The 11,513-nt window shown below is 41.8% G+C and overlaps 1 long non-coding RNA gene and 1 other non-coding gene across 2 annotated transcripts; one reads left to right on the top strand and one right to left on the bottom strand.

Moving 5' to 3' along the window:
* Positions 1 to 7,052: 7,052 nt before the first annotated feature.
* Positions 7,053 to 7,124, bottom strand: TRNAE-CUC (transfer RNA glutamic acid (anticodon CUC)). The gene has a single exon. It is a non-coding gene; the product is annotated as a tRNA-Glu (tRNA).
* A 115-nt stretch (positions 7,125 to 7,239) lies between these two features.
* On the top strand, positions 7,240 to 11,003 carry LOC105608245 (uncharacterized). The gene is made up of 2 exons (XR_001042036.5): positions 7,240 to 7,416; positions 7,527 to 11,003. It is a non-coding gene; the product is annotated as an uncharacterized LOC105608245 (long non-coding RNA).
* The last annotated feature ends 510 nt before the right edge of the window (positions 11,004 to 11,513 follow it).

Raw genomic sequence — 11,513 nt, 5'->3', positions numbered from 1 at the left:
TACCGACTCCATGGACATGAGTTTAGGCTCTGGGAGTTGTTGATGGACAGGGAAGACTTGTGTGCTGCAGTTCATGGGGTTGCAAAGAGCTGGACATGACTGAGCAACTGAACTGAACTGATGACATAGAGCCTGTCCTCATGAAGCTCCTATCACTTCATTGCCTTCAGGGACCTAACTAATTATCAAGATCAAGAAACAACAATAATTTGAAGCATAATTCTGTGATTATCACTTTATAAGACAGAAGAAGTATGTTTTATGAATTCTGACTTCAAGGAATTTACAAAGTCATAACTTACACAGAACAATAGCAAATTATTGGAAGTACTATATATTATTGTTATATATTATAAAAATTGAGAGAATGTAATGAGCAGAAAAAATAATTGATCAAGTGTGTCCATAGTTGAAACAAATTGCTTTTGTTTTATGTAACTAATGTAAAAACATTTTTTTCTGTAGCCTACTCAATAAAGGAGGAAAATGAAAAAAAAAAAAGAACCATTTTTATTTAAGTCAATAATAGTGATCTACATGGCAATGTGGCAACGATTAGTTTTAATTAAATGAAAATTAAACTGAAGAAAAAAGCACTTTCACAAATCAGCATGTTTATTCAAAAACTGCAAGTATGCTGCGTTTTCTATTAAACTTATTTCTTGATAAGATTTCCCCAAGTTTTTAAGAATTTGGGAACTTCCAGTAAGCAGCTGCTAGGGTTGACTCTAACTAAAGTTGTAATATGTAGAGTTCAATTATACATTTGAAAGAGAACCTTAAATATCAAATACTTTCTTTTTCTTTCTGTGGAACACCCCCCATGAACCATTCTATTTGTAAAGACTGCTCTAAAGAACACTCCATAGTATGACCAGAAAATCAGTTGTCACTAGAGAATCTTAAAGAATACACGACTTAGGCTGGGCAAATCCAGGTTGGAATCCTGGTTCCCTGACATAGTTGTGGACTTTAAGTTACAAACTTTCTAAATTTCCTAAACTACAAACCAAGGATTATTATAAGAATTGATTCTAATATTGTAGATAAAGTGCTTAGTTCAGCGTTCAAAACCATAACTTACACAAAATAGTAGCAAATTATTAAACGCACTGTTGTGTTAAATATGTCATAGAAATTCATAGGAATAATTTAGAAATCATCTGAAAGAACACAGGGGCGAGAGCCATTATTCAGGATGACTCAGTTGAATTCTTTTTCTACTTTCTGCTCTCAGTGGAAATATAAAGGTGTGATTCATAAAAAGCCGTATTATAAGGGGTTAGGTTTTAAGTGAAGACCTAGCAACCTACTTCTTGGCTCAACTGATTGGTTCATTCATTCATTTACCACCAACCATATGTCAGGCACTGTACTAGATGCTGTTGAAAGTCCCTCCTCCCTGCCGCCCCCGCACCCTTGGTTACTTTCAGACGTCCTTATAATTTTAGAACTTGTCAGCCCAAGCCAAAGTCCATCTTTGGGTGAATGATGATTATTTAAATAAAGCAAATTGACAGAAATACATCTTTTGGTATACAGCAAATAACCCTTGCTGTATTAACTAATTTCTATTCCTTTGCCCTTAAGAAACCTCTTCATATGTGGAGTATTTCTGCAGACAGTCCTTCAGCTTTTCCCCACTCTTCAAAAAGCAAGAAATGAAGTAAACTGTCTCTACAAAGCAGCGACATTGTGCTATGTGTAGGTTGTGTGCTTTTTATTTTTCAGTTGGTGGAAAATTGCCTTACAATGTTGTGATTTCTGGCATATGACAGTGTGAATCAGTCATAATTATAAATACATCCCCTTCCTCTTGAGCCGCCCTTCCTTCCTTACATCCCACCCTCAAGGTCATCACAGAGCGCCAAGCAAGCTCCTTGTATTAATACAGCAACTTTCCACTGTTTTATACCTGGTAGCAATGGCACCTCCAGTACTCTTGCATGGAAAATCCCACGGATGGAGGACACAAATGAACGATTTCACTTTCACTTTTCACTTCCATGCGTTGGAGAAGGAAATGGCAACCCACTCCAGTGTTCTTGCCTGGAGAATCCCAGGGATGGGGGAGCCTGGTGAGCTGCCGTCTCTGGAGTCGCACAGAGTTGGACACGACTGAAGCGACTTAGCAGCAGCAGCAGCAGCAGCATATATGTGTCAATGCTGCTTTCTCAGTTCTCGCCACCCTCACCTTCCCATCCTATGTCCACAAGTCTTCTCTACTAGGTTCATCAGTATCATTTTTCAAGATCCATATATATGTGTTAATATCCGATACTTGTTCTGCTCTTTCTAATGTACTTTACTCTGTATACGAGGCTTCAGGTTCATCCACCTCACTGCAGCTGACTCAAAATTTTTTCCTTTTTATGGCTGAATAATATTCCATTGTATATAAGTACTACATCTTCTTTATCTTGTCATCTTCACTGACAGATGAATGGATCTAGGCTGCTTCCATATCTTGGCTATTGTAAATATGTGATATTTTTGTGTCTAAATCACAATATCATTTAGAAAAACTGACACAAATGACAATAAAATAGATAAAATGCAATTAAAATGATTCTAACCATAATCAAAGAAAATAAAATTCCATTAAAAAATAAACCAAGCAAGAGAAATGTGCTGTTGCTATCAATGACTACCCTACAATCTCCAGGGTCTTTCTTCTTTGACTTTCTTCACCCTAATTTATCCTGACTCTGCTCCTTCAGACTTTCCTCTTTTATTCTCCCCTAGCTAGTTCTGCAAACCTCAGCTCTTCTTTTCTGCTGCATTCAATCTCTTGGTGTGCATCTCCATTCATGAGGATTTCATTCTCACTTCAAAGCCGAGTCTCCTCTGAATCTATCATTAGTCAAAAAAATGTCAACCTACCTTCAGGACAGCTTCACTTGAAGACCTCTCTTTAGTCCTAGCCTAAAGGCAACTTGAGCGCCGAAGAATTGATGCTTTTGAACTGTGGTGTTGGAGAAGACTCTTGAGAGTCCCTTGGACTGCAAGGAGATCCAACCAGTCCATTCTGAAGGAGATCAACCCTGGGATTTCTTTGGAAGGAATGATGCTAAAGCTGAAACGCCAGTACTTTGGCCACCTCATGCGAAGAGTTGACTCATTGGAAGAGACTTTGATCCTGGGAGGGATTGGGGGCAGGAGAAGAAGGGGACGACCGAGGATGAGATGGCTGGATGGCATCACCGACTCGATGGACGTGAGTCTGAGTGAACTCCGGGAGTTGGTGACGGACAGGGAGGCCTGGCGTGCTGCGATTCATGGGGTCGCAAGGAGTCGAACACGACTGAGCGACTGAACTGAACTGAACGGCAACTTGACTTCTTGCTGTGCCTCGATCCAAATCAGCACCCTTTCCAAGTTAATAAGTGAAAGTGAAGTTGCTCAGTCGTGCTGACTCTTTGCGACCCCCTGAACTGCAGCCTACCAGGCTTCTCCGTCCATGGGATTCTCCAGGGATCGAACCCGGGTCTCCCGCATTGGCGGCAGACGCTTTAACCTCTGAGCCACTAGGGAAGCCTCCAAGTTAATAGGCCATAATCAAAACCTTAGTCACTTTCTCCTTGATTCCTACTGAACTTTGTTAGAGTCTTATTGCCCTTTCTTGTCTGTGCCTAGAACAGTGACTGACGCGGAGTGAAAATTCCATAAGTGCTTGCTAAACCAATGAATGAATGGATGGCAATAACTCTGTGAAGCATGCATGGGAGCTAATAGCAACTCCATTGTGCAGGTAAAGATCCAGAGGCTCAGAGAAGCCGAGTCACTCTCCCAAGGTAGAGTGAGTGAGTGAAAATATATTGCAGGAGAAAGGGAAGAAGTACAATAACTATGAAGGAAACAGCAAAGGAGCAGTAAGCGAGTTTATAAGTCGCTCGGTCGTGTCCAACTCTGCAACCCCATAGGCTGTAGCCCACCAGGCTCCTCTGTCCGTGGAATTTTCCAGACAAGAATACTGGAGTGGGTTGCCATTTCCTTCTCCAGGGGATCTTCCCGACCCAGGGCTTGAACCTGGGTCTCCTGCATTGCAGGGATGCTTTATCATCTGAGCCACCAGGGAATAATCAAGATAACTCAGCTGCTATTGACAGACGAGATTAATTCAGTCTCTGGCTCCTGAACAGGAGCGCTTTCTGTGCTTTCCTAAGATCTCTCTGTCTTCTCGGTATTCGCTCTTCTGTGACATCTAGTCGTTGACAGGTGTGCTGTCTCTTTCTAACACTAGCTCAGACCTTCAGCACGTGCTGCATGCGTGTGCCAGTCGCTTCTGTTGGGTCGGACTTTTTGCGACCGTATGGGCTGTAGCCCACCAGGTTCCTCCGTCCATGGGATTCTCCAGGCAAGAATAATGGAGCGGATTGCCCCACCCTTCTCCAAAGGATCTTCCCAACCCAGGGATCGAACTTGTGTCTCTTAGTTTCCTGCATTGCCAGGCAGGTTCTTTACCACTAGTGTCACCTGGAAAGCCCATTTAAAGCTATGGCCTCCTAGACAGACTTACTTCCTGTGGTCTGGCTTCCGCTGGTCTATGCAGCACCCAGAAGCCATGTCTCACCACCCATCTTTGCTTAATTTCCTTGATAATTCTCCTTGATGTTTCCAACCTTTCTGCAATATCCTATTCTCTTCATTGCTGCTTCCTTCTTAAATTTTTCTGATCTGCTTATAAACTCTCTTACTGCTCCTCTGCTGTTCCTTCATAGTTATTCTACTTCTTCCCATTCTCCTATAATATATTTTCACTTGGTTCTTTCCTTGGCCTTCTGTCCTTTTAATAGACTGTCTTTTTGAAAAGAGAGCCCACATCTTCTCAAACTTCTAAGCTAATAGCTCCCAAATCCCTTACCTTCCTAAGTGCCATCCTGTTTTTCCAATCACTGTTTAGCTGTGCTGCCTCTGTTGGGATCAAACTGGACTGACTTCTCTCCTGAGTCTGTTTGCCGGCCTCAACTTCCTAATCACATGGCAGGCCTCTCCAACTTTATTAACCACACAGAACACAACTTCCAGAGCCATTGCTGCTGCTTCCCTATTATTCGTCAGCTTTTCTGTCCTATCAAGTTACCTAGGCTTGGTGCATTCCCTTTGTGACTCTGTAGCTTGTCTTCAGGTCCTCCATAATGTGGCTCCACTAACCTGCCTGACCTGGACCTGCACTGTTCCCTGGCAGAGGTGCCCTGCTATGGCCAGCCTGGTGCAGCCACCCTTGGTGTAGATGCCAGGCTTGGGACCTCCTAAGGTTAAATGCGCCCTTTCTCAGGCTTTCCAGATCCTCTAGGGTATTTGGTTAACCAGTTTCCAGTTCTGTTTTCGTTCTCATAGCCACTTCCTTCTCCCTTTCCTCACCATGTGCTTCAATTATTTGAAGTACCTTTGCTGTTGTTTAGTCACTAAGTCCTGTCCCACTCTTTTGCGACCCCATGGACTATAGCTTGCCAGGCTCCTCTATCCACGAGATTTCCCAGGCAAGAATACTGGAGTGGGTTGCCATTTCCCTGTCCAGGCAATCTTCCCTACCCAGGGATGGAACCTGTGTCTTCTGCATTGAAAGCTGGGTTCTCTACCAGTGAGCCACACCACATAGCAAACTGTTGAGAAATGGCGCTTGTTGTTGTTGTTGTTGTTGTTAATGGCAACAATAATAACAAATATATTTGTGTCTTAAATCCTACATGAAACACTCCTTAAACCCTTCTGCTTTTTCCAACCCCTGGGCCACACATTTTCCTCTTCCAAACCAGTCTCAGCACAGATTAAAGGTAAGTAAGACAAAGCCATGAAACTCCAGTACTTTGGCCACCTCATGCGAAAAGTTAACTCATTGGAAAAGACTGATGCTGGAAGGGATTGGGGGCAGGAGGAGAAGGGGACGACAGGGTGAGATGGCTGGATGGCATCACCGACTCGATGGACAGTTGAGTCTGAGTGAACTCCGGGAGTTGGTGATGGACAGGGAGGCCTGGCGGGCTGCGATTCATGGGATCACAGAGTCGGACACGACTGAGCGACTGAACTGAACTGAACTGAACTGAACTGAAGGCAAAGCCATAGGAGCTGTAATCAAGCTCTATTTCTATGCTACTGTGAAATTTCAGGCTTAACATGATATGGTTAAAAAAACAAACACAGTAGCTTAAAAAATAGCAAAGGTTAGAATGATTTTGAAATTTCTAGATTAAAAAAATGTAATGTCTATATATTAATAGCACCATTTTAATCTTCTTTTTGATGCCAACATTTCGATATTTTCTTTTGAGGAACCCCGAATCTTTCTTTGCCTATATGATAAATCTATAGGGAACTGACACACTGGATGCAAGAAATTTGTCATATTTGTGTGAATGTCTTTGAGAAAAGTTAAAATATAACCCACTCCAGTACTCTTGATTGGAAAATCCCATGGACGGAGGAGCCTGGTAGGCAGCAGTCCACGGAGTCGCACAGAGTTGGACACGACTGAAGCGACTTAGCAGCAGCAGCAGAATGGTAAGAGAAAATATAAAACAATTATTTGGTAATTAACCAACAACACACCTCAAAAAAGATCTTAGATTCATAAAGGAGAACAGGATAAGAACAGTTCAGCTATATGCAATCTACAAAACACGTAATCCAAATATATGAAACGTGACTCTTAGTATGATGTATAATAGATAGAATCCCTCCTAAAATAATTTTCCTCCTCCTCTTAGTCAAAGGAAACTCCAAATGAACAAGGCTCAATAAATTAATGTTTGTATACACATCCAAATTGTCTTCCAAAGCTGGAAAATGCAATTTTATAAGTGGCTTAAGTTGTGTTTAGAGTATTTTAGAATCAGAGATCACTTTGTTGTTTGATTGCAATTATCTGTTAAAAGGTATGGTGTATTTTAAGTCTCAGGTTTAATAATATTAAAAAAGAAACGGATTGAATTTTTATAATGGAAAAAATATCGGTAACAGCTATAGTGGGAGAGAAATCAGTAACTCGAAACAGCAATAATGGGGGGGAAAAAAAACAGTAACTCGACTGCAAGTAAGAAAACACTTATTTCCCTGACCGGGAATCGAACCCGGGCCGCGGCGGTGAGAGCGCCGAATCCTAACCACTAGACCACCAGGGAACTTAACTTAGTCTTCTCTCCGGCAGTATTTGGTTCTTTAAAAGTCTCTACGTAAACCGGACCAATGGCGGGAAAGATTGTTGACTTTAAACCCTGCCTACTTCTTTCCGGTTTCGGATTTCAGACTGAAACTCCGGCAAATTCTCGGCGCTCTCCGGCTAGCTCCGCGACGGCTCCCAAGGCTGGAGACTCCAAATCGAATCCTCTTCTGACTGCCACGGTGCAAAAGACGTCCTGGGATTGTATCCGAATTACGTGATGTGTAAATATCTATACCTGGAAAATGTTAAAAGTACTGTCCAGAACCTTGTACTTGCTTCATTATTTTCTCAGTCATTTAGCTGCTCCTTCTAAATCTAATCTCTTTCGGTATGTGTCTTTCTGTCTTTCCTTCTCACGCAGTTGTTAAAATCCCACTTCGCTTTATACGAAATCGAACGTTTGATTGCCGCGGGCGGAGAGCGTTTCCCGGTATAGAGCTCGGTGCAACCCTGCACACGACCTTGGCATAGAGCACGTGCGGGGTAAACGTGGACAGTGAAGGGCTTCGTGGCCTTTTAGGACGCGACTGTTTTATTTACTGGGGAGTCCGATTGACGAAGCTAGGACGGCTGCGCATGTCTTGCTTAGTGAGAAACCCGGGCCTGGGCGCTCGGGTCCAAGTGAACCGTTCTGCGCTGCGCTTCCAATGCCTCCTATTTTTCAAACTGCTATTATCTGGGCAGTCGCTTCACTTCTTATTATGTGAATGATGCAATTACCGAAGGAATCAAGAAACCTTCCAGCCCAGCCTCAGTTCAGAATCCCTCAGGAAACAGGAGCAGAAGGCTCATGAAGGAGCGTGTAACTCAGCTTTGAAAGTGCCGACCGTTCAGTTGGACTGATGTAACCCTAGCGACCCCGCTCCGCTGCAAGATGGAAGGAGGCTTAAGTAAAACAGATATAAATTTGTAATGAACTTGCTCGCAACATCCGGCGCCGCTGTGAATTACAGCCTTCGTCCATCACAGTAGACTTTAGGATGTGTTCTTGTTTTCAACAATTCAGAAATGGAGTTTACATTCTTGATGAAATTTGTCAAAAATTATTTACTAATACTCAAACAGGAAGGTTAAAATGACTTAATGAATAAAGACGGAAACATCACCAGAAGAAATTTCTAAACGTAATTGCTATATTTTAGATGGGACCCACACTCCTTTCCTGTATCCAGGAATTTTTCGGAAATCGGGCGCTGTAGGTGGAGCTCTTGGTCTCAATTGGGGATGTTCAGAGCTTACATGATAAGTATCTGGTTTTGGATAAAAAGATAAAGCGGATATTACTTTTAGAATAATTTTAAGTTGTAATAGTTTGGTCACAGTCTTGTACAAAGCGTTAGAAAGAGTACAACAAGAAACATCATCCCTCTTTCATCTTGTAATTACTCTTCACGTTTTCTGTCCAGAGCTGACCATTGTTAACAGTTTCTTCTGTATTCTCCTGGAAATCGTCTGTGCTATTTTAAATTGTTTTTATTTTCTATTTCCTAGAAATATCTATTTCTTTTTCCTCAAACTTTTTATCTTGAAACATTCCAAACCTACAGAAAACTGCAAGTATAGATCAATGAACACACATATACCCTTCATCCATCTTGTGCTAATTTAGTGGTGCCAGCATCCACTGTGTGACTTGGGCACTGAAATGTGACTAGTAAGAGTTGAGGTGTTCTATAGTTGAATGAATACTGGATTTTTAAGCCTTTGTATGGAAAAGAATGTAAGCACTCATTAACAGTTGAGTACATTTTAAATGCTAATTGAGTATATGAGTTAAAATATTATTAAAACTTAAATTAATATTTCTCTTTTTTGTTTTTAATGTAGCTGATTTAATATTTAAAATTATATCTATAGCTTGCATTATATTCTAATTTATAGTACTAATCTAGAGTCAACAGTGGTCAATATTTTGCCCGAGAAGGCAATGGCAACCCACTCTGGTACTCTTGCCTGGAAAATCCCATGGACGGAGGAGCCTGGTGGGCTGCAGTCCATAGTGTCGCTAAGAGTGGGGCATGACTGAGTGACTTCACTTTCCCTTTTCCCTTTCGTGCATTGGAGAAGGAAATGGCAACCCACTCCAGTGTTCTTGCCTGGAGAATCCCAGAGATGGGGGAGCCTAGTGGGCCGTTGTCCATGGGGTCGCACAGAGTCGGACACGACTGAAGTGACTTAGCAGCAGCAGCAATATTTTGCCATGTTTACTTTCTTTTGATCTTTTTTCTGAACCATTTGAGGGTAGTTGCAGACACCATGATACTTTATGTTGAAATACTATACCTAAGAACAAGCAGTACAATTATCACACTTGGGGAAATAGAATTTTGTACAATAGTATTTATTATACAGTTCATAGTGAAATTTTCCAATTGTCTGACACCTTTTATATTTTTTTGTTTTCATCCAGGGTCCACTCCAGGATTATACATTGTATTTGTCTTGTTTCTGTGGTCTTCTTCCTTTAATCTGAAATAATCCCCCTGCCCCCTTTTTTTTACAGCACTGAATAGTGGAGGACAGTTGCTTCAGAAAGTCCTTCAGTTTAGACAAGCATTTCTTTTGTCAGGCAACTGCCTTAAATTGTGTTATTCTCAGTACGTTACATCATAATTCAAATAATGCTGATGTGTTATCTCTAATGGTAATTGTGGTAGGCAGGATAATGAACCCCGCAGAGATGTCCCTGTCCTAAGCTCCAGAACACATGGATATTACTTCATGTGACAGTAGGAATTTTGCAGGTGTGATTAAATTAAGGAATTTGGGAGAGAGGGAGAGAGGAGATTATCCTGTATTTTACCTGGGTGGGCCCAGAATCATGACAGGGGTCCTTTTAAGTCCAGAAGGACTTTTAAATTCCAGTGATGTGATCCCAAGAAGACTCTACCAGCCATTCAGTTCAGTTCAGTCGCTCAGTCGCGTCCGACTCTTTGCGACCCCATGAATTGCAGCACACCAGGCCTCCCTGTCCATCACCAACTCCCGGAGTTCACTCAGACTCACATCCATCGAGTAAGTGATGCCATCCAGCCATCTCATCCTCTGTCGTCCCCTTCTCCTCCTGCCCCCGGCATCAAAGTCTTTTCCAATGAGTCAACTCTATGCATGAGGTGGCCAAAGTACTGGAGTTTCAGCTTTAGCATCATTCCTTCCAAAGAAATCCCAGGGTTGAGCTCCTTCAGAATGGACTGGTTGGATCTCCTTGCAGTCCAAGGGACTCTCAAGAGTCTTCTCCAACACCACAGTTCAAAAGCATCAATTCTTCGGCACTCGGCCTTCTTCACAGTCCAACTCTCACATCCATACATGACCACAGGGAAAACTACAGCCTTGACTAGACGACCTTACTCGGCAAAGTAATGTCTCTGCTTTTCAATATGCTATCGAGGTTGGTCATAACTTTTCTTCCAAGGAGTAAGCATCTATTAATTTCATGGCTGCAATCACCATCTGCAGTGATTTTGGAGCCCCCAAAAATAAAGTCTGACACTGTTTCCACTGTTCCCCCGTCTATTTCCCATGGAGTGATGGGACCGGATGCCATGATCTTCGTTTTCTGAATGTTGAGCTTTAAGCCAACTTTTTCACTCTCCTCTTTTACTTTCATCAAGAGGCTTTTAGTTCCTCTTCACTTGAAAATGGAGGAAGAGGCCCATGAGCCCATGAGGAATGCAAGGGGCCTCTAGAAGCTGAAGAAGGCAAGGTGAAGGTTCTCCCTCAGAGCTTCCAGAAAGAAAACAGCTTTGCCAGCAAACACCTGGATTTTAGCCTAGTGAGACCCATGTCAGAATTCCGGACTCCAGAACTGTAAGATAATAAATTTGTGGTGGTGTAAGTCAGGAAGTTTGTGGTCATTTTTTCACAGTACCAGTAGGAAATAAACACAGTAAGTTGGATCATTTGGTGAAGGTATGTGCTATATTTCTCCATTGTAAAGTTACCCTTTTCACTTGTAATTAACAAATATTAAAAAAAAAAAAAGCAATCATCACCCATGGGAGTAATACTCTGAAAGTGTATGAATTTTCTCTTCCCCCGCAAAATCTCAGCCAGTGGCTTTAGCATCCACTGATGATCCTTGCATGAATCAGTTACTACTGTGGTGACTGCAAAACAGTGTTACTTTATCAATCTCACGTAAAGAACTTCGCTTTCTCTCCTCTGTTATTTTTAAAATAACAATTTGGACTCACATTCTTTTTTTATTTTTGTGTTTTTAGTCAATGTGTTATAATCTACTGCTGTTGTTATTCACTTAATAATTAAATTGTCCCAAATATGGCCACAATGAGTCCCTTTAAGCTTTCTCCTGTATTCTTTCAACATGTTCCTATAAATTTCTTAG

The sequence above is a fragment of the Ovis aries genome, chromosome 8, assembly GCF_016772045.2.
Source record: "Ovis aries strain OAR_USU_Benz2616 breed Rambouillet chromosome 8, ARS-UI_Ramb_v3.0, whole genome shotgun sequence".
NCBI classification, from domain to species: Eukaryota; Metazoa; Chordata; class Mammalia; order Artiodactyla; family Bovidae; genus Ovis; species Ovis aries.
This window is presented reverse-complemented; position numbering and strand designations above follow the sequence as displayed.